The sequence below is a fragment of the Sapajus apella genome, unplaced genomic scaffold (assembly GCF_009761245.1).
Source record: "Sapajus apella isolate SASKATOON/1434 unplaced genomic scaffold, GSC_monkey_1.0 scaffold153, whole genome shotgun sequence".
In the NCBI taxonomy this organism is placed as follows: Eukaryota; Metazoa; Chordata; class Mammalia; order Primates; family Cebidae; genus Sapajus; species Sapajus apella.
In genome coordinates, this window is record NW_022437093.1 from 2,153,962 (window position 1) to 2,172,706 (window position 18,745).

General features: G+C 39.0%; 1 protein-coding gene and 1 long non-coding RNA gene across 9 annotated transcripts in view; both read left to right on the forward strand.

Annotated features, from left to right (window-relative positions):
* The window catches only part of KANSL1 (KAT8 regulatory NSL complex subunit 1), a 215,787-nt gene that overhangs the window by 77,826 nt on the left and 119,216 nt on the right, over positions 1 to 18,745 (forward strand). The gene's annotated exons all lie outside the window — the stretch shown is intronic.
* On the forward strand, positions 1,575 to 14,332 carry LOC116541647. Its single transcript, XR_004264883.1, has 3 exons — positions 1,575 to 2,102; positions 3,220 to 3,226; positions 14,320 to 14,332. It is a non-coding gene; the product is annotated as an uncharacterized LOC116541647 (long non-coding RNA).

Sequence of the window (18,745 nt, forward strand, 5' to 3'; positions counted from 1 at the left end):
GAGTCTCAACTGTATTGCCCGGGTTGGAGTGCAATGGTGCAATCTCAGCTCGCTGCAACCCCTGCCTCCCGGGTTCAGATGATTCTTCTGTCTCAGCCTCCCGAGTAGCTGCGATTACAGGCACACGTTGCCATGCCAGGCTAATTTTTGTCTTTAGTAGAGATGTTTCACTGTGTTCCCCAGGCTGGTCTCAAACTCCTGAGCTCAGGAAATCCACCCGTCTCAGCCTCCCAAAGTGCTAGGATTACAGGCGTGAGCCACCATGCCCGGCCTAATTTAGCTGGTCTTAAATTTCTATTTATAAAAGTCATAATGCAAATAATTTACTGTTGCGTATTATGTGCTAGTAGTTATTTCTAGTTTTCCCAGGTAGGCAGTGGTTACATCTATTTCACAAGATAAGGAAGGAAGCAGATATTTAACAACAATGGCAGAATCAGGATTTCAGTCTAGTCTTTTTTGCTTTTCCCACTTTGCCATGCTGCCCTCTAGGTAATAAGATGGGGACTAATTTTTGAAGGCTTAATTTGTTGAGCCAGTGTCATTAGTCTTTAGGTAACATTTTAATACAAAATAGGTGTGTCTTGGGCTTATTAACAGTGTTATGTAAAGGATTTCAATTGTAGGAATATTTTCTTTGAAACAATAATACCTGTTTTTTTAATCTCTTGAGTCTAAAGTACTGTGGGAAATACAGAGATGACTTGTAAGTAAATTCTGCCCACAGGCTTAGGGGATCTAAGATGATACATAATTCACTGTGGTAAAAGATGCAAAACAATCATTTTCACAAAGTTCTGCCGAAGAATAATTTCTCGGTAAAGGGGAGGCTTCTTAGAGGATAGGTGGAATTTAGTTCTAGATGGTAGTGTGGGAAGCAAGGGAGATGTAGGTGTTTAGAGAGAAAGAAGGAAAGACATTCTGTACACAAATTGAGGAAAGGTTTGGAATTAGACCTGTATAAGGAGCCACAATAATGGAATACAATTTGGAATCTAGTGTGGGAGAAAGGAAATGACCAAGGATGATGACGAGTATACGTGGAGGAAGCCTTTGAGTATCAGGCTAAGGAATGTTGAGTTCAATTTTTTTGGTAAGGAAAGTGACTTAGAAATCACAGAGCGAGACTGTCTTAAGAAAAAGGGTAAGTGAAGGAGGATGGTGATTTGGGTAGAAGAGGCTTTTAAATGTTAAGCCATTCAGTGTGTGAACTCTTAAAAAAGACGTTATGTTAAATAATTGGTTCAGCGCTCTTTGAGATAGGAACGTTTCCTGTTTTTGATAAACAGTAAGTTACTTTACCCTTGTTAATGGTTAGGGTCGGTCTGTGATTTTTTTTTTTTTTTTTTTTTTTTTTTGCCATAGTTTAATCAGGTGATAGTTATCTATGTGAAAATATTAATTTTTTTTTTTTTTCTTGAGACAGAGTCTCACTGTGTTACCCAGGCTGGAGTGTAGTGGTGCGATCTTGGCTCACTGCAACCTCCACCTCCCGAGTTCAAGTGATCCCCCTGCCTCAGTTTCCTTAGTAGCTGGGAATAATTTTTTGTATTTTAGTAGAGACAGAGTTTCACCATGTTGGCCAGGATGGTCTTGAGCTCCTGACCTTGTGATCCACCTGCCTTGGCCTCCCAAAGTGTTGGGATTACAGGTGTGAGTCACTGCACCTGACCTAGAATTCCTTTTAATGTTTAAATTCTAATCCTTAAAATATGACACAACTGATTTATGTTCCTCCTCTCCCAGTTATCTTCAAATAATGGGAGTGGCCCTCATTTTTAAAAACTTCTTTCTTTTGGGAGAGCAGTTGTTGAGAAAGAGAAGAATCATGTAACGATGTAAAAAGCTTGTCTGTTTGGTACCCTATTTGCTAATGTCACAAGTGTTAAATAGAAATAAAGAAAATTTCCACCATAGTAGCTATTTATTGCTTACTGTGTGTCAAAACTACGTGCTACTCACGTTTTATAAACCATCCCCTTTAAAGCCTTGTAACTTTTCTATGAAGCAAGTTGTTTGTGTCCCTACCTCCTCTGTTTTTACCATTGGAAAACCAAGTCCTAGAGCAAGTAATTACACAAGTTCCACAGCTACCAAGGCGCGTCTCTCTCTCTCTCTCTCTCTCTCTCTCTCTCTCTCTTGTCTAGGGTAGAGGAGTTAGTGGTGTGATCTCTACTACCTACAGCCTCTGCCTCCTGGTCTAAAGCAATTCTTCTTCTCAGCCTCTCAATTAGCTGGAACTACAGGTCTGCGTTACCATACCTGGCTAATTTTTGTATTTTTTGTAGAGACAATGTCTTGTCCTGTTGCCCACACTGGTCTTGAACTTCTGAACTTAAGTGATCTGCCCACTTTGGCTTTCCAAAGAGTTGAGATACAGGCATGAGCCACTGCGCCCAGTTCAGTTGAGGTTTTTACCTCCTTCTCTTTGCAGCATATTCAGAAATTTTAAACCACTAATACGAAATACAGATACTCGTTGATCTTACTCTTCTATTTTAAGCATACTCACTTTTTAAATCAGATCATATATTGCATGCAAGTACTGTAACTTTTCAAGATCATTCTTGAAACAAAACATTTCTTAGTTAATTCATTGGACCTTTACCCCTTTTAAAACTTTTTATTTTTTATATGATTTTTATGTATTTATTTTTAGAGAGGAAGTCTCACTGTGTTGCTCAGGCTAGGCTCAGGCGGTTCTCCTGCCTCAGCCTCCTGAGGACGTGCTCCACTGTGCCCAGCCAGATCTTCACCTTTTTCAAAAAAAAGAAGCATCTAAATGTGAAACCTTTTAGACCTGTCAACTTCTTGTGATAGAGAGATACAGAATTTTTCAGCTACCCTGTGCCTGTGGGGTAGCCCTATCCTGCAGGAGCAGTCTAAAATAAATATTTTTCATTTTAGGATCAGTACAGAGGAAAGAGCCCTGGACTGTCATAAGACTGGGTACCAGCTTGGCTAGTTAGTCACTTTGTGACCTTGATTAAGCTATGTAACCTTTTAAAATTGATTCCTCTCTCTGTAAATAGAGCTGATAACATGGCTTGCCCTGTTTCCTGTGGTTTTTAAAGGGGATCAAATGAGTGCGTGAAAGTGTTCGTGACAACTAGATGTCCATTCAAATATGAGATGGTTGTATTCTCAGAAGGTTATAGATTAATGATGTATTTATTTTAGTGCTTTTCACAGTCTAGCCTCAACTGAGTGCTTACTGAGGGGTTATGTGGAGGTATACTGATTGTCTCTTTAGGACATGTCTTCACCTGTTAGAGTAGAGAACAAAGAATGAGAAAAGAGGCTTTAGAAAAGCTACTATGGGCTGGCTCACGCCTGTAATCCTAGCACTTTGGCGGGGGGCCAAGATGGGAGGATCACTTGAGGTCAGGAGTTTGAGACCAGCCTGGCCAACATGGTGAAACCCTGTCTCTACTAAAAATACAAAAAGTAGCCAAGTGTGGTGGTGGGTACTTGTAGTCCCAGCTACTCGGGAGGCTGAGGCAGGAGAATCCCTTGATCTCGGAAGGTGGAGGTTGCACTGAACCAGGATTGCGCCACTGTACTCCATCCTGGGTGACAGAGTCACTTTGTCTCAAAAACAAAACAAAACAACAAGGAAAAGCTAATATGGGTGGAGCCACCTCCGTGCGCATTTCTTAGAGCTTATGTTGTTTTTAGGTGAGTTTTGTTGTTTGATTTTCTGGTTCATAACAGATGGGGTTTTGTAAGCTGTTTTAGCTTGACAATTTTTGGGTTTTTTTTTTTGTTGTTGTTCTTAAAAATAATCTTATAAAACTATTTAGTTCATGAAAATGTAGACCCAAGTAGCTGCTTAGCTCCTGAGAAGAGGCCGTATTTCTGTTTAGCACAACAGTGCTTTTCAGGAAGATAGCTTTTCTAGTTAGCTCTTTCTTCCCCAAAATTCTTGATGAAGAAGGTTTAGGGAATTTAGAATAATCTTCAGATACTAAATTATCAGATTGGTTAAGTAGAGCTTGAAAGTTGATTGCATAAATCAGTAGATTTGTTTTCCTAAGAATCTTAGGAAATAGGGCCAAGCAGTGATATCTGTAGTTGAAATATGGGATGGGCCCATAGGGAAGGTGGTTGGAAAATGACAATAAGTGGTTGAACATGGGCTTAAAAGCATGGCATGCTCTAAAGTCATATTAGAAAAGTTCTTTGCTTTCATGCAAAAGCAGTCTCCATGGCTTTTCACTGTGTTGAGTGGGCAGAATATCAGAAGCAAGTTTTTGTATGAGATGATAGAAATTATGTAGTACTTGTCTGTCAATCCTGAAAGAACTATTTGTGGCTAGATTCTCTCCTCTTACCACCAAATAGGGAGCTTGACTTCATTCTCACTGTCAAGAATCAGAAACCCAATTTAGAATATCCAACTTCTGGTAAACTTTTAAAAATTAATATTTACCTTGATACTTTATCATCTATTGTGTGGCATCCAACTAATGTGAGGTAATCTGGGGAGTTAGAAGTGCTTTCCATTTTGTGTGGAAAAGGTGTAGTCATAAATTTGGCTTGTAAAGGTTAATACTCTCTCTTTGCACATAGAAAGCTAAGGGCAGTGTCATTATCATTCCTTTGTGAGGAGGGAGCTGTAAAAGCAAAATCATCACCAGTAGCCTATTCTAAAGGATCTTAATCCCATTCCATTTTTGAGATTTATTTTTTTATTGTGTAGTATCCTATGGGTATAATCTTTTTGTTGGAGGGGAATGTCTCTAATTTCGTATGGTACCCCCTATGGGCAAATTGTCATATATATATAGGTTATGTACCTGGCAGTCTACACCTGCAATTCATGGCTGTTTATAAAATTTCACCAGAACTTGTCCTTATGTCCTTTTATTTTTGTAAATGATTAGGAAAAATGCTGAGTCTGAGTATGTATTTTTGTATTAAGAGTTCATTTAGAGAGTCCCAGGAATTGGCAGAGTTGGTTCAACTTTCTGTGGTTTAAATTTGAATATGCAATTAGTTGCCTACTGGTATTTCAGAAGTTTGTTATTACAGGCCTCTTGTACTGAGGAGGAAATGGAATTTCTTTTTTATTTTAAATTAGCGTTTGTTCATTCAACAAACATTTCTTGATTATCCTTAGCGTTTTGGCATACGATAGGAAGTCTAGAAGCGTGCAGTTTGCACCTGGCCTCACAAGTAGTGGGAATTTTGAAAGTACACAGAACTTAGAAGGTATACCTTTCCTTCCTTCAAAACGATAGTAGTATAATTATATCCTTCCTTGCCCTAATTAAAATTGTTTTTTTCCCCCAATGACAAAGTAATAAAAACTCCTTGTAAAAAACAAAGAGCCACAGACATGTGAAACTGAAGTGTTTTACCTTTAATGTTACTTGGTCTGTTTTAGTGCCACTACAGAAAATATTCCCTTTGTTTGGGATAGTATAGGAAGCATGTGATTTGGAATCGGACTTCCAAGTTCTAGCCCCATAATTTTACTAGCTCTGTGGTCCTGGGATATCAATTAGTCAGTCTGGACCTCAAGTTTTCTCATCTCTTCCACCAGGAAGATAATGACTTCTACACAACTGCTGTATGAGCACATATATGTAAATATTCTCACCTGACTTCTGCTTTTTCTTTTATTTCACTGGGAGGTGTTATATTTTTAGTGTATCTTAAGGCCTTTGAGAACTTCTTAGTTTGGGTGTATTTTAGCTGTGTGCATATATATGTCTTTACAGTATACTTAAGGAGTTTGATTTTTAGCAACTACATATTTGGAAATTTATTGGATTGAACACAGTATGAAAAATAAATTCTTTTCCTATATACTAGTGCTATTCTTTTCATGGACGTTTCTGATGCTTGCTGTTTGTGCACATAGGCTTTGCTTTTTGTATTTATATTTTATGAATCTAAGAATAAAAAAAGTGAACAATTCAGAAGACTACAGATGTATCTTGTTAGGTTGCTTTTCAAAAGGTTCCCAGTTGTAGTCATACCAGCAGTGTAACAGGTTTTTTTGTTTAACCACTCTCCGATTAACATAGAGAATGACCCTTTAGAAATATTTGTGCCAGGCCTGTAATCCCAGCCCTTTGGAAGGCTGAGGCAGGCGGATCATGAGGTCTAAGAGTTCAAGACCAGCCTGGCCAACATGGTGAAACGCTGGCTCTACTGAAAATGCAAAAAATTAGCTGTGTGTGATGGCAGGCACCTGTAATCCCAACTACTTGGGAGGCTGACGCAGGAGAACCGCTTGAACTCGAGAGGCAGAAGTCGCAGTGAGCCGAGACCGTGCCACTGCACTCCATCCTGGGCAACAGAGCGAGATCCCCCCCCCCCCCCCCAAAAAAAATTGCTGAACTGATGGATAAAAAACACTATCTTTACTTAAATTTTCATTGGGAAAGTATTAGTGAAGTTGAACATTCTCTTATGTTGTAATTTTTTTTCTTTTTTCCTTTTCACATAGATCATGGGAAACAATTGTTTTGTTTTTCATACAGTTTTGCTCTGTTGCCCAGGTTAGAGTGCAGTGGCACAGTCATAGCTCATTACATCTTGAACCTCCAGGGCTCAAGTGGTTCTCCCAAGTAGCTGGGACCTTTTAAAAATTTTTTTTTAATAAGCCAGGAGTGTGCCCTCATGCCTAGCTTATTAAAAAAAATTTTGTAGAAACGGGATTTTGCTATGTTGCACTGGCTGGTCTCAAACTCCTGGGCTCAAGCAGTCCTCCTGCCTTGGCCTCCCAAAGTGCTGTGATTACAGACATGAGCCACTGTGTCAGGATCTTGTAATGTTTTTAAAAGTAATGCTTTTATGATTCTTTGAAGCAGAGATATTTATCCTTTGGTAAAAATATTGTAGTCAGACTTGGCTAAGATACAAACTGTAAATTGTTTAAATTTTTGTCTATTGCTCTTTTGCCTTTAGCTTTCTTTCTCAACCTAAAATAGTGGAAGTCGTTTCATCATTCCAGAGACTAATAGGAGAATTTTAAATTTTCTTGTACACGTTTTTATTTTTAGGAACTACCCTTTTACCAATATAGTGAAATCTTGTCTCTACTAAAATTAGCTGGGCATGGTGGCAGGATCCTGTAGTCCCAGCTACTCGGGAGACTGGGGCAGAAGAATCCTTCAACCCAAGAGGTGGAGGTTGCAGTGAGCCAAGGTTATGCCACTGCACTCCAGCATGAGACTTGTCTAAAAAAAAAAAGCAGCAGCAGCAGCAGCTACCCATTTCATTCATCAAAGCATTTTTTGTTTCATGATGCAAGAAAGTAAGTCAGTCCTTTCTAACCCTTTCTCAGAACTATTTTTGTATTGCTTTCTTTGGGACTTTGGAAGTTGCATAAAACATACAGGGTAATTTGTGAAGACTCTTTTTCCAGAATATGAGTTGTCCAATTTTTACAGTATTAATTCAGGGTAATTTATGTGAGGATATTGTGTTATTGGGCATTTTGTAGTTTTTAAAATTCCTTTTATGAGTGTATGCTCTCATTAGAGTTTTTATTGTTAGCAAATAGCAAAAATACTGACTTGAGTCTTTTTTTTTTTTTTTTTTTGATACAGGATCTCACTTTGTTACCTTGGTTGGAGTGCAGTCGTGTGGTCTTGGCTCACTGTACCCTTGACTTCCCAGGTTCAAAGGATTTTTTTGTAGAGAGGGGGTTTTACCGTGTTGTCCAGTCTAGTCTCTACTTCTGAGCTCAGGTGATCCGCCCACCTCAGCCTCCTGAAGTGCTACGATTACAGGCAGAAGCCACCAAGCCCGGCTCTAATTTGCATCTCTTACTGGGTCTCTTTTCTACTTGAAAAAATCTGGAATAAGGCTGGGTGTGGTGGATCACACCTGTAATTTCAGCACTTTGGGAGATCGAGGCAGGTGGATCATGAGGTCAAGAGTTTGAGACCAACCTGGCCAACATGGTGAAACCCCATCTCTACTAAAAATACAAAAATTAGCTGGGCATGGTGGCTCGGGCTTGTAATCCCAGCTCCTTGGGAGGCTGAGGTAGGAGGATCCCTTGAACCTGGGAAGTGGAGGTTGCAGTGAGCCGAGATCACTGCAACTCTAGTCCAGGCAACAGAGTGATACTCTGTCTCAAAAAAAATAAACAAAATCTAGAATAATTACATATAATATTAGGAAACCATTTTTGATAAGCAATCGATAATTGAATATATGTGTACCTCCTATTCTCTTCAATAGGCTGAGAAAATAATGACAGGACATAGATATTTTAAATTAAAACCATCCTGGCAATTTAAATGCCAGGATGAAATCTGTAAAAAGGTCTAATAGTGATTTCAAACATCTTAAAAATGTTAAATAAGATGATACTAAGTTAAAATCAGTGCTTAACTAGCTAGTAGCCACTAATGGTGGTGTGGTTACATTTCTCTTAGAATAAGTTTTTTGGTTTTGGTTTTTATTTTGTTTTGTTTTAAAGAAAGAGTCTCACTCTGTTACCAGGCTGGAGTGCAGTGGCACAGTCTCGAGACTCATTGCAACCTCCGCCTCCCAGGTTCAAGCAGTTCTCCTGCCTCAGCCTCCCGAGTAGCTGGGACTACAGGCACACGCCACCATGCCCAGCTAATTTTTGTATTTTTAGTAGAGACAGGGTTTCACCATGTTGCCCAGGATGGTCTCGATCTCTTGACCTTGTGATCCGCCTGCCTTGGCCTCCCAGAGTGCTGGGATGACAGGCTTGAACCACTGCGCCAGGCCTAGAATAAGATTTTTATGAGCTCTTGCGTTTGTTAAAATTTATTCCTATGTATATAAAATATCATGCTTTCTTTTGAGATAATAGTTCTATGGCATGAAAACTAAATCTAGCTAATCCATGTGCTTTAATGCAAATTACTTGATTTTTCTGTTTTACAAAAGGTGATGGTCTTAAGAGTCATAAAATTTTGTTATGCTTATTAAAAAAACCTATTTCTGTTAAATTTACGTAAGCAATTGCTATGCCTTTTTTTTTTTTTTGAGACAGAGTCTTGCTTGGTCACCCAGGTTGGAGTGCAGTGGTGCGATCTCGGCTCACTGCAATCTCTGCCTTCCTGGTTCAAACAATTCTGCCTCAGACTCCCAAGTAGCTGGAATTAAAGGTGCCTGCCACCATGCCCAGCGAATTTTTTTTCTTTTTCTTTGTATTTGTATTTTTAGTAGAGATGGGCTTTCACTGTGTTGGCCAGCCTAGTCTGGAACTTCTGACCTCAGGTGATCCACCCGCCTCGGCCTCCCAAAGTGCTGGGATTGCAGACATGAGCCACTGCACCTGGCCTGTTACCCATTTTAAAAGGACTTGGATGGTACCTGGGTTACCCTCTGTTTTATAGATGAGGAGAAAACTGAGGCCTAGGTGAATTTACTTGCTTGTTGTCTTACAACTTCTTACTGGCAGACTAGGAACTAAAATTGTGAATGTAGTATAGACTCACTCATGTCTTTGTATAGTAACTCTCCCAAAGAGTTGTCCATACTTGGCTTGAATGGAAAATTCACCACTTCCTTGGACAATAGCAACTGTTAGAAAGCCTTTACTCATCTATGGGAAAAAAATTTATTTCTGAAACTTCTATATTGGTGCTAATTTTGTACTCCTTCCCCCACATACCTTTTTGTAACTGCTCAAGTACTTGAAAACCACTATTTACCAGATAGTTGACTAGATTTATGGTATTTTATCAAATACATTTTAAACATGGATTATCTCATTTAATGAATGTTGTATCCTTTGGTTTTTCTTTAAATATGTCTGGTTTGTTTTGACTGTTTTTAGGTCTGATGGACTATTCTTTTTACTTAGTATTTGAAGATACAAACCCTTTCTTTGATCTTTGTGTTTCTGTCTGGATTCCTCTGTGGAGACAACTATCTGTGGCTTGATTAGCATTAGAGTCTAGTAGTCCTATCACCACTACTTTGTTGTTGTTGTTTTGTTTGTTCTTTGAGATGGAGTCTCGCTCTGTTGCTTAGGCTGGAGTCTAATGGCATGTTCTTGGCTCACTGTAACGTCTGCTTCATGGTTTCAAGTGATTCTCCTGCCTCAGCCTCCCGAGTAGCTAGGATTACAAGTGTGCACTGTCATGCACAGCTCATTTTTGTATTTTTGTAGAGATGGGGTTTAACCATGTTGGCCAGGCTGGTCTTGAACTCCTGACCTCAGGTGATCTGCCCTCCTCGGCCACCCAGCGTGCTGGGATTACAGGTGTGAACCACTGTGCTGTATCACCACCACTTTTGGATGACAGTAATTATTGCTGTTTTATCTACTTTGGCAGTCTTATCTAGCCTGCTTTCAAAATAAACATTTGTGTTTCTCATATATGATCTTCCTTTCTCAATTTTGTCTCTGCAATTGGCTTTCTGAACCCAACACCAGAAATGTAGATTATTCATAAACTCCAGAGACTCTGCTTTAAATATATTTTTGTTTGATCGTTTTGCTGGAATTTTCCTCAACTAGTTGTCGTCTTTTCAGAAGAGGGTGGAACTGTGAGGACTTTCTGCTTGATCTAAAGCGATTTTATCTTCTCTCCAAATTTTAATTTTTTTGGGGAGAGCATGGTGTGTCCATAAAGGGTCATGCAAAGTAATGATTGATTAAAAAAAAAAAAAAAACAACTTGGGCCAGGCACAGTCGCTCACGCCTGTAATTCCAGCACTTTGGGAGGCCAAGGCAGGCAGATCATGAGGTCAGGAGTTCAATACCATTCTGGCTTGATATGGTGAAACTCTGTGTCTATTAAAAATAAAAAAACTTAGCCCGACTTGGTGGTATGCACCTGTAATCCCAGCACTTTGGGAAGCCAAGATGGGTGGATCACCTGAGGTCAGGAGTTCAAGACCAGCCTGACCAACATGATGATTCTCCTGCCTCAGCTTCCCAAGTAGCTGGGACTATAAGTGCCCACCACCACACCCAGCTAATTTTGTTGAATTATGTTTTTTATATATTCTGGAGACAAGTCTTTTGTCAAATGGATGATTTTTAGATATTTTCTTCCATTCTGTGGATTGTATTTTTGTTTTCTTGATTATTACTATACAGAAGCTTTAATTTTTGATGTAATTCAATTTATGTTTTTTATTGTTTCTTTTGCTTTTTATGTCACAGAATAAAAAATCATCACCTAACCTAAGTTCATAAAGAATTTACTCCTGTGCTTCTTTCCACGAGTTTTATAGTCTTAGTGCTTACATTTAAGTGTGGGGGTTTGATCCTCTTTGAGTTAATTTTCTATATGGTGTGAGGTAGGGATCCAGTTTTATTTTGCATGTGAATAGTAGATATTCATTTGTCTTTGTACCATATTTATTAAAAAGACCTTTATTTCTCTGTCATGTGTTTTACAATGTAAATTTGGTTGTAGAAACTTTGTGGCTTAAAATTTTGGGTGGTTGTATAGGTTATATATTTTTCTTCTTTATGCTATTCTTCATTTTCCAAATACCTGCAACAAAATTTTGGCAGCAAAAATACCTGTGTATGTATGCATGTATGTATGTATATGTATATATGCACACACCAGAGTATTAATAATGATTATTTCTGAGTGATGAGATGGGATGGAGGAAGGGGAAGGGATTACTTTCTTTTATTATTTAATACTTACAAATTTTATTATGAGCTTTTTTGGGCTAGTCAAAAATAGAAAAAGTTCTTGTCTCTTTGGATTATGCTAATTTACTTGAATTATTGTGGTGGATTTTAGACCAGGACCTAAAGTTTTTTTTGTTTTTTGTTTTTTGTTTTTTTACAATTTTTGCCTTTTTTCCTCCCTCCTTCCTTTTTCTTCTTTTTTTCCCCCCTTTATTCCTTCCTCTTTTTTTAAGAACAGTATATTGTGAGAATGCTTTCAGTTGCTGAGGGTTAGCTTCCAAAGTCAGAAGGTGCTATCGTAGGAGAGGGAAGGAAACCAATGATCACTTAGTGCCTATTTTTGGTATTATGCTTTTATATACATAATAATCCTTCACATTTTTACAGATAGGAAACAGGAGTACTAGACACAATGAGTGATTTCCTGAGGTCACAAGGCATAGTAATTGGTTAAAAGCAAGAGGTAGAGTCCGGTTCATATCACTCCAAAGGCGGGGTTTACTCTGTTTCTCCATGCTGACTAGTACATAATAAGCAATTCATTGAATGCTTGAGTACATGTGTGCACATTTAGATGGGTAAGTGGCACAGGTAGAGGAATCCTAGTGGAGAAATTGATGTTAAAAACAAAATAGTAATGGAAACTGGAAAATGAGTTACTTCAGCTTGAGGAAACTAGAAATTTTGAATTCAGTGAGAGCAAGTATTATATTTGTCACGGTATTTAAAGCATGTTAGTCATATATACATTTATTTATTTATTGCTTATGAATAAGATCTTAAAATTGGTTCCAAAATTTGGCCAAATGCCCTAAGAGGATAATGAGAAAATAATGTCAATACCATGTGTTCACATTAATAAAGGCTAAAAGGTTTTCTGAGCCTTTAATTAGTAAATAGACTTTGGTTTCCTGTGATGTCCTAGGTATTTTTCTACGGTTACGGGGTTAGAGCAGCAATGAAAGACTTCCAGTTTTCCATTTTTCTGCCTTCCTTTCTAATGAATTGGCACTAGTTTCTTTCTCAAAACTCAGCACTGCTTAGCAAATTAGAAATTTGTAATGGTAATAGTCCTGTGCCTGATGCTTTTAGTATTGATTCATAAGCCACTGGGGATACTTGAGTGAGAAATAGGTTTAATGAATTCTATTACAGGATTCCTGGTTAGAGGTGAAATTTGTTTGTGTCCTGTATATATGTTACTTCATGACTTTTCCTAATAGTGTGAACTGTACCCATGTTGATGGGTTACAGTGATGATCCTTTGACTCCAGTACTTGCTGTCAGGTGTGACCTTTGATCAGGTGAGGAATACTATCTCATCTTTGTATTGGACTTAATACTTTTAAAGTACTTTGAATGTTAGCCACATGTGTATTCACACAACTAGATGTGCTCTTGATTTACAGAACTGAAAGCTGTTAGAGGTGGAGTATCTATGATGTGAAATGTTTGGGACCAGGAGTGTTTTGAATTTTGGAATCTTTGCATTATATAGTTATCCCTCAGTTTCCTTGGATGACTTGTTCCAGGAACTCCTGCAGATACCAAATCTGACACTGCTTGAATCCCTGATACAAGATGGGATAGTATTTGTGTATAACCTTTGCACATCCTCTTGCATACTTTGTCATCTCTAGATTATTTCTAATACTTAATATAGCATAAATGCTATGTAAATAGTTGTTATAATGTATTGTTTAGGGAATAATGAGAAGAAAAAGTCTGTACATATTCAGTAGAGACATTTTTAAAAAAATATTTTTGCTCTTTGATTGAGTCCACAGACACAGAGGGTCAGCTGTACTTAACCAGTTGAACATCCCAAATCTGGAAACCCAAAGTGCTCCAATAAACATTTCCTTTGAGTGTCATGTTCACACTCAGAAAGTTTCTGATTTTGGAACCTTTTTGGATCTTGGATTTGGGGTGCTGAACTTGTATTTGTATAATGGAAAGAGATCAGGAGTCAAGACAGGAGTCAGGAAATTTGGCTTCTGTTCTTGGCTAGCTTGACTGATGTAGGGCAGATCACTTCACTAGCCTAAGCTGCAGTTTGCTACTGTTCACTTCTGAGGGCAGCTAGAGAGGCTTGAGAGCAAATTTTTAACACACTGCATACTTCAGACACTTTTTCATCTGAATTTTTTCTTTGAAGGATGATTCATTCTTATGAAACCATCTTCAAAACAAAGATGAAAGTGACATCAAATTACATGCACACTGAAAACTTTTATGACAGTTGTATCAAGGGGGATACATTTATTTTTGCAATAAATACTGAGTGCCTGCTATATAGTAAGGATTTTTGCTGGGCTCAGAATCATTTTCTAAGTTTGAGGTTGTTAGCTAAATCAGATATATAAGTTGTATGTGATAAATACGGGGCAGAAATAGGTATGCACTCTCAAAGTAGTAATAGCTTCTGGTTTAAAGAAGTGAGAGATCATGCCAAGTTGGAATATCTGGAAATATTTAAGAAAATGCTTTAACATGAAGTATTATTTTGACTGTCATTTCCGAGAATGGGGATGGATAGAGAATAAGTGAGTTGGGTAGAAAGGGACAAGGTAAGAGGGCCAAGAGGCAGAATTAAAATTAAGCCAGGGGAATAAGTGTGAATAGAAGTCTGGTGGAAGAGGTAAACAATTTCGGGGAGAAGGGTTTGATGCTGTTAGTGGCACTTGCCATTTCTGTGTTACACTGTACTCTAGTTCTGCCCTACACCCACCCCCAAAGAACAGCAGAAACAAGTGTTCAAGAGAAGTGTTTTAATCTGGAAATAATTAAGGAATTATGATGTTTTTTGAGATTTAGCTGCTGTTTGTGGTGATAAATTCCCAACCGTGAAAGTAAAAATAACTGTGAACATTTTGTTTTGCTTTTTAATTTACATGCATTGCAGGAAATACTAATTTAGTATAAGTTGGTTCATAATGGCAGTTAAATTGTGCTTGTGTTTTTCCTTCTTGCACAAAAGTGCTCTGTCTTTCTGGTTTTCTTCTTTTGGTTTTAATTTCGAACTCTGGGAAGAAGGATACTATGTAAATTTAATAAAATGATTTTTCCTCCCTTTTTGTTTTTTCCTGAATTTTTGTGGAACTTTCTGGTGACATGGAACCTAGGCGATGCGGGTGATGGGAAAGGCCTGAGAAATGCCAGGAAGACATGAGGGAGGATTGGCCTTTGGGCATCCAGTCTATCTAATCCAGCCTACGTTATTTCATATATGTTACCATTGAGGAAATCAGTTTAAATGTGAATGCTGATTATGCCAAATTTCTACTTTCTATGGATCATTTTACTCCTTAGCATTTAGAGGGAAAGATATGTAGTTGAGCAGAAGAGTGTAACAATGTGGCTCGTCTCTGTATACTACTATGTATATGTAAAATAAAACTTAATCCAAGCCTGTGGTGAAAATAGTCTGCCAGGCTTCAGAGAAGTAAGACTTTTGGTCAAGGAAAGGGACATCAGCCTATATACCCTATATTCTTTAAAGAATGTATAGATTAGGAATTCTCATTTAAAAATTAAGGTCTTTTATGTGACCATTTACCGTTGATTATTTTCCCCAATACATGATCCTATTGGATTAGCATATAGAATTTTGACCCAGAGAGAGCATGCAGTGCCCAGCTTCTCAATGGTTAACAGCTGTTCAGCCTAATGCATCTCATAGAATGTATGTGGGTGTTGAATGATTTTTTTAAACTAGTGTGGGAACACTTGGTACCTTCTCAGTAGTTATGTGGATGTTTCTGTAGTTTCCCAAGCTAATGTGAGAGATCTTCAAAATGATGAAATTTTATTGAAAGAAAACAGATATGTTAAGAAATGGAAATGCTGAATAGACCCTAGCTTGCTCTAGATGCTCTTTGGCAAATTGCTGGGTCACTCACACATTTTAAGATAACAGTATAGGCCAGGTGCAGTGGCTCATGCCTGTAATCCAGCGCCTTGGGAGGCTGAGGCTTGAGTCCAGGAGGTCGAGACCAGCCCAGGCAACATACTGGGACCCTGTTGCTACCGAAGAAAAAAGAAAAGAAAAAAGGCCAGGCATGGTGGTGCACACTTATAGTCCCAGGTACTTGGGGGGGCTGAGGTGGGAGGATAGCTTGAGCTAGTGAAGTCAAGGCTGCAGTGAGCCATGATTGCAGCACTGTACTCCATTCTGGGCAACAGAGTTGAGACTTGGTCTCAAAACAGACAAACAAACAAAAACCAAACAGACAAAAAACAACGATAATGTATAGTTTAGGGGAAAAATGTCTTTTACCTTTAAAGTCTTGGAATAATTGTATATTTTAGAATGTCTGTATTACACCTGTGGATCCTTCTTGGTTGTATCTCTTGTTAACCTGGATAAGATGGAGAGGTTTTTCATGGACTAGTGTTTGCCAACGTTCCACACTTGTGTTTTATGTTGTATTGTGGAATATTCAGACTTACAAGTGCAGTGAACCTTCCCGTGGGTGCATTGCCCAACTAACTGTAACAGGCATCTTATTCAGAGCTATCCTGTTTTTTTTTTTTTTTTTTGAGACGGAGTTTCGCTCTTGTTACCCAGGCTGGAGTGCAATGGCGCGATCTCGGCTCACCGCAACCTCCGCCTCCCGGTTTCAGGCAATTCTCCTGCCTCAGCCTCCTGAGTAGCTGGGATTACAGGCACACGCCACCATGTCCAGCTAATTTTTTGTATTTTTAGTAGAGACGGGGTTTCACCACGTTGACCAGGATGGTCTCGATCTCTTGACCTCGTGATCCACCCGCCTCGGCCTCCCAAAGTGCTGGGATTACAGGCGTGAGCCACCGCGCCCGGCCTATCCTGTTTTTATCTAGAACACTCCTTACTTGATTGTTTTGAAGCCAATTCTATACAGCATATTATTTCATCTATAAATATTTCAGAATCTATTTCCAAAAAATAGGCACTTTTTTTTTTCTTGCCGGCCAATCTTTTTTTTTTATTTTTTATTTTTTGAGACGGAGTCTTGCTCTGTCGCCCAGGCTGGGGTGCAGTGGCACGATCTTGGCTCACTGCAGCCTCTGCCTCCTGGGTTAAAGTGATTCTTCTGCGTCAGCCTCCCGAGTAGCTGGGACTACAGGCATCATGCCACCATGCCCAGCTAATTTTTTTTTTTTTAATTTTATTTTTTATTTTAGTAGAGACAGGTTTTCACCATGTTGGCCAGGCTGGTCATGAACTCCTGACCTTGTGATCCGCCTGCCTCGGCCTCTCAAAGTGCTAGGATTACAGGCATGAGCCACTGTGCCCGGCCCTTTTTTCTTTTTTTTTTCCTTTTTATTTTTTTTTAGGTATTTCTCCCTGTGCTGCTTCAAAAAGATTTGTAGTGGAGGCTGTATAGAGGGCTTGAAAGAGTAGAAATGAAGCACAACTGATAGTGACTTCCAGAAGAGAGTATTGGATAGATCCAGATCCATAAGGGGACAGCAGTGATGAGAATTCATTATCAGAAGATGTCATGCCTCAACCCCTACTGGTCTCTACAAGATTTCCAGACCATCTTACACTTTGAATGTTAAAAGTGCCTCAGGGTCTAGTTCTCACCGTCCTTCTTTCTTTTTCCTTTCTTCTTCTTGCCCTATCTTCAGCCCTGTCTCTTTTTTTTTTTTTTTTTTTTTTTTTTTTTGAGGCAGAGTCTTGCTCTGTCACCCAGGCTAGAGTGCAGCAGTGTGATCTTGGTTCACTGCAGCTTCCGCCTCCCAGATTCAAGTGATTCTCTTGCCTCAGCCTCCTAAGTTGCTGGGCCATCAGGTACATGCCACCATGCCAGGCTAATTTTTGTATTTTTTTTAGTAGGAGTGGGGTTTTATAATGTTGGCCAGGCTGGTCTTGAACTTCTGACCTCAAGTGATCCAGCGGCCTTGGGCTCCCAAAGTGCTGGGATTACAGGCATGAGCCACCATGCCTGGCTTCCCATCTTTTAAGTACCATCCATATACCAATAGTTTGTAATTTATATTTTCAGTCCAGCTTTGTCTTCTTTATGAAGTTCAGACTTATTATCTGATTGTTAGTCTTATAAACACATTATAAACATTTAATGTGTTTATAATGGAGCTCTTGATTCCTTCTGCTAAAACCCAGCTTATTCCACTGCACCCACCCTTCCATCCTCATCCTTCCTCATTGCAGTTTGCAGTAAGCCTAGAAGTTTTCATTCATTTCTGTCTTCCTGTCTGATCACTCCCACTCCTAGTCTTCTACAGTACTCTAAAATATATCTGGGATCTATTGATTTCACTTATCTTCACAGCCACCATCGTCTCTCCTTGAATCAATATAGTAACCTCATAATTGATAATTGATAGCATGGACATTTTTCTCTAAAATATGTTATTTTATATTCCAGCTGAAGTGGTCATTTAAAAATGTATCATATTATTTCTTCTCTTAAAAAATCCCTTTATGAGTCCCCCCCGTTTCCAACCCCCTGCCGCCTTTTTGGGAGACAAGGTTTTGCTCTTTTTTCCCAAGCTGGAGTGCAGTGGTGCAGTAATGGCTGACTGTAGCCCCAGCCTCCCAGGCTCAAGCAATCCTTCCACCTCAGCCTTGTCAGTGGCTGAGACCACAGGCTTGAACCACCTCATAAACAGCTAATTTTTTTAAAGTGGAGATGGAGTCTCACTGATGCCCAGGCTGGTCTTCATCTCTGGAGCCCAAGCAATCCACCTGCTTCAGCCTCCCAAAGTGCTGGGATTACAAGCATGAACCACGGTGCTCAGCCCCCATTGCTTTTAGAATAAACTTCTTGCCAAAGCCTTTGAGACCCTACATACCCTTATTCCTTCTTGTTTTTTTCAGCTTCACCTGTTACTATTCTTTGCCTTGTGATACTCTGGCCTCCTTGCCCTGAACCAGTCAAGAGCTTCCCTACCTTAGAGGCCTTCTCCTTACTGTTCTTATAACATTCTTTCCTCATGGCTGTCCTAGTCCCTTCCACAGGAAGTGGGTCAAATACCTGTGATCTCTTTCTTGACTAACTTTTCCAAGATAATTTCTCCCAATTATTTTGTCCTGTCATTCAGTTTTCATTATGTATAGTACTAATCATAAATGATAATTATGTTGTTCATATATATATATATATATATATATATTTTTTTTTTTTTTTT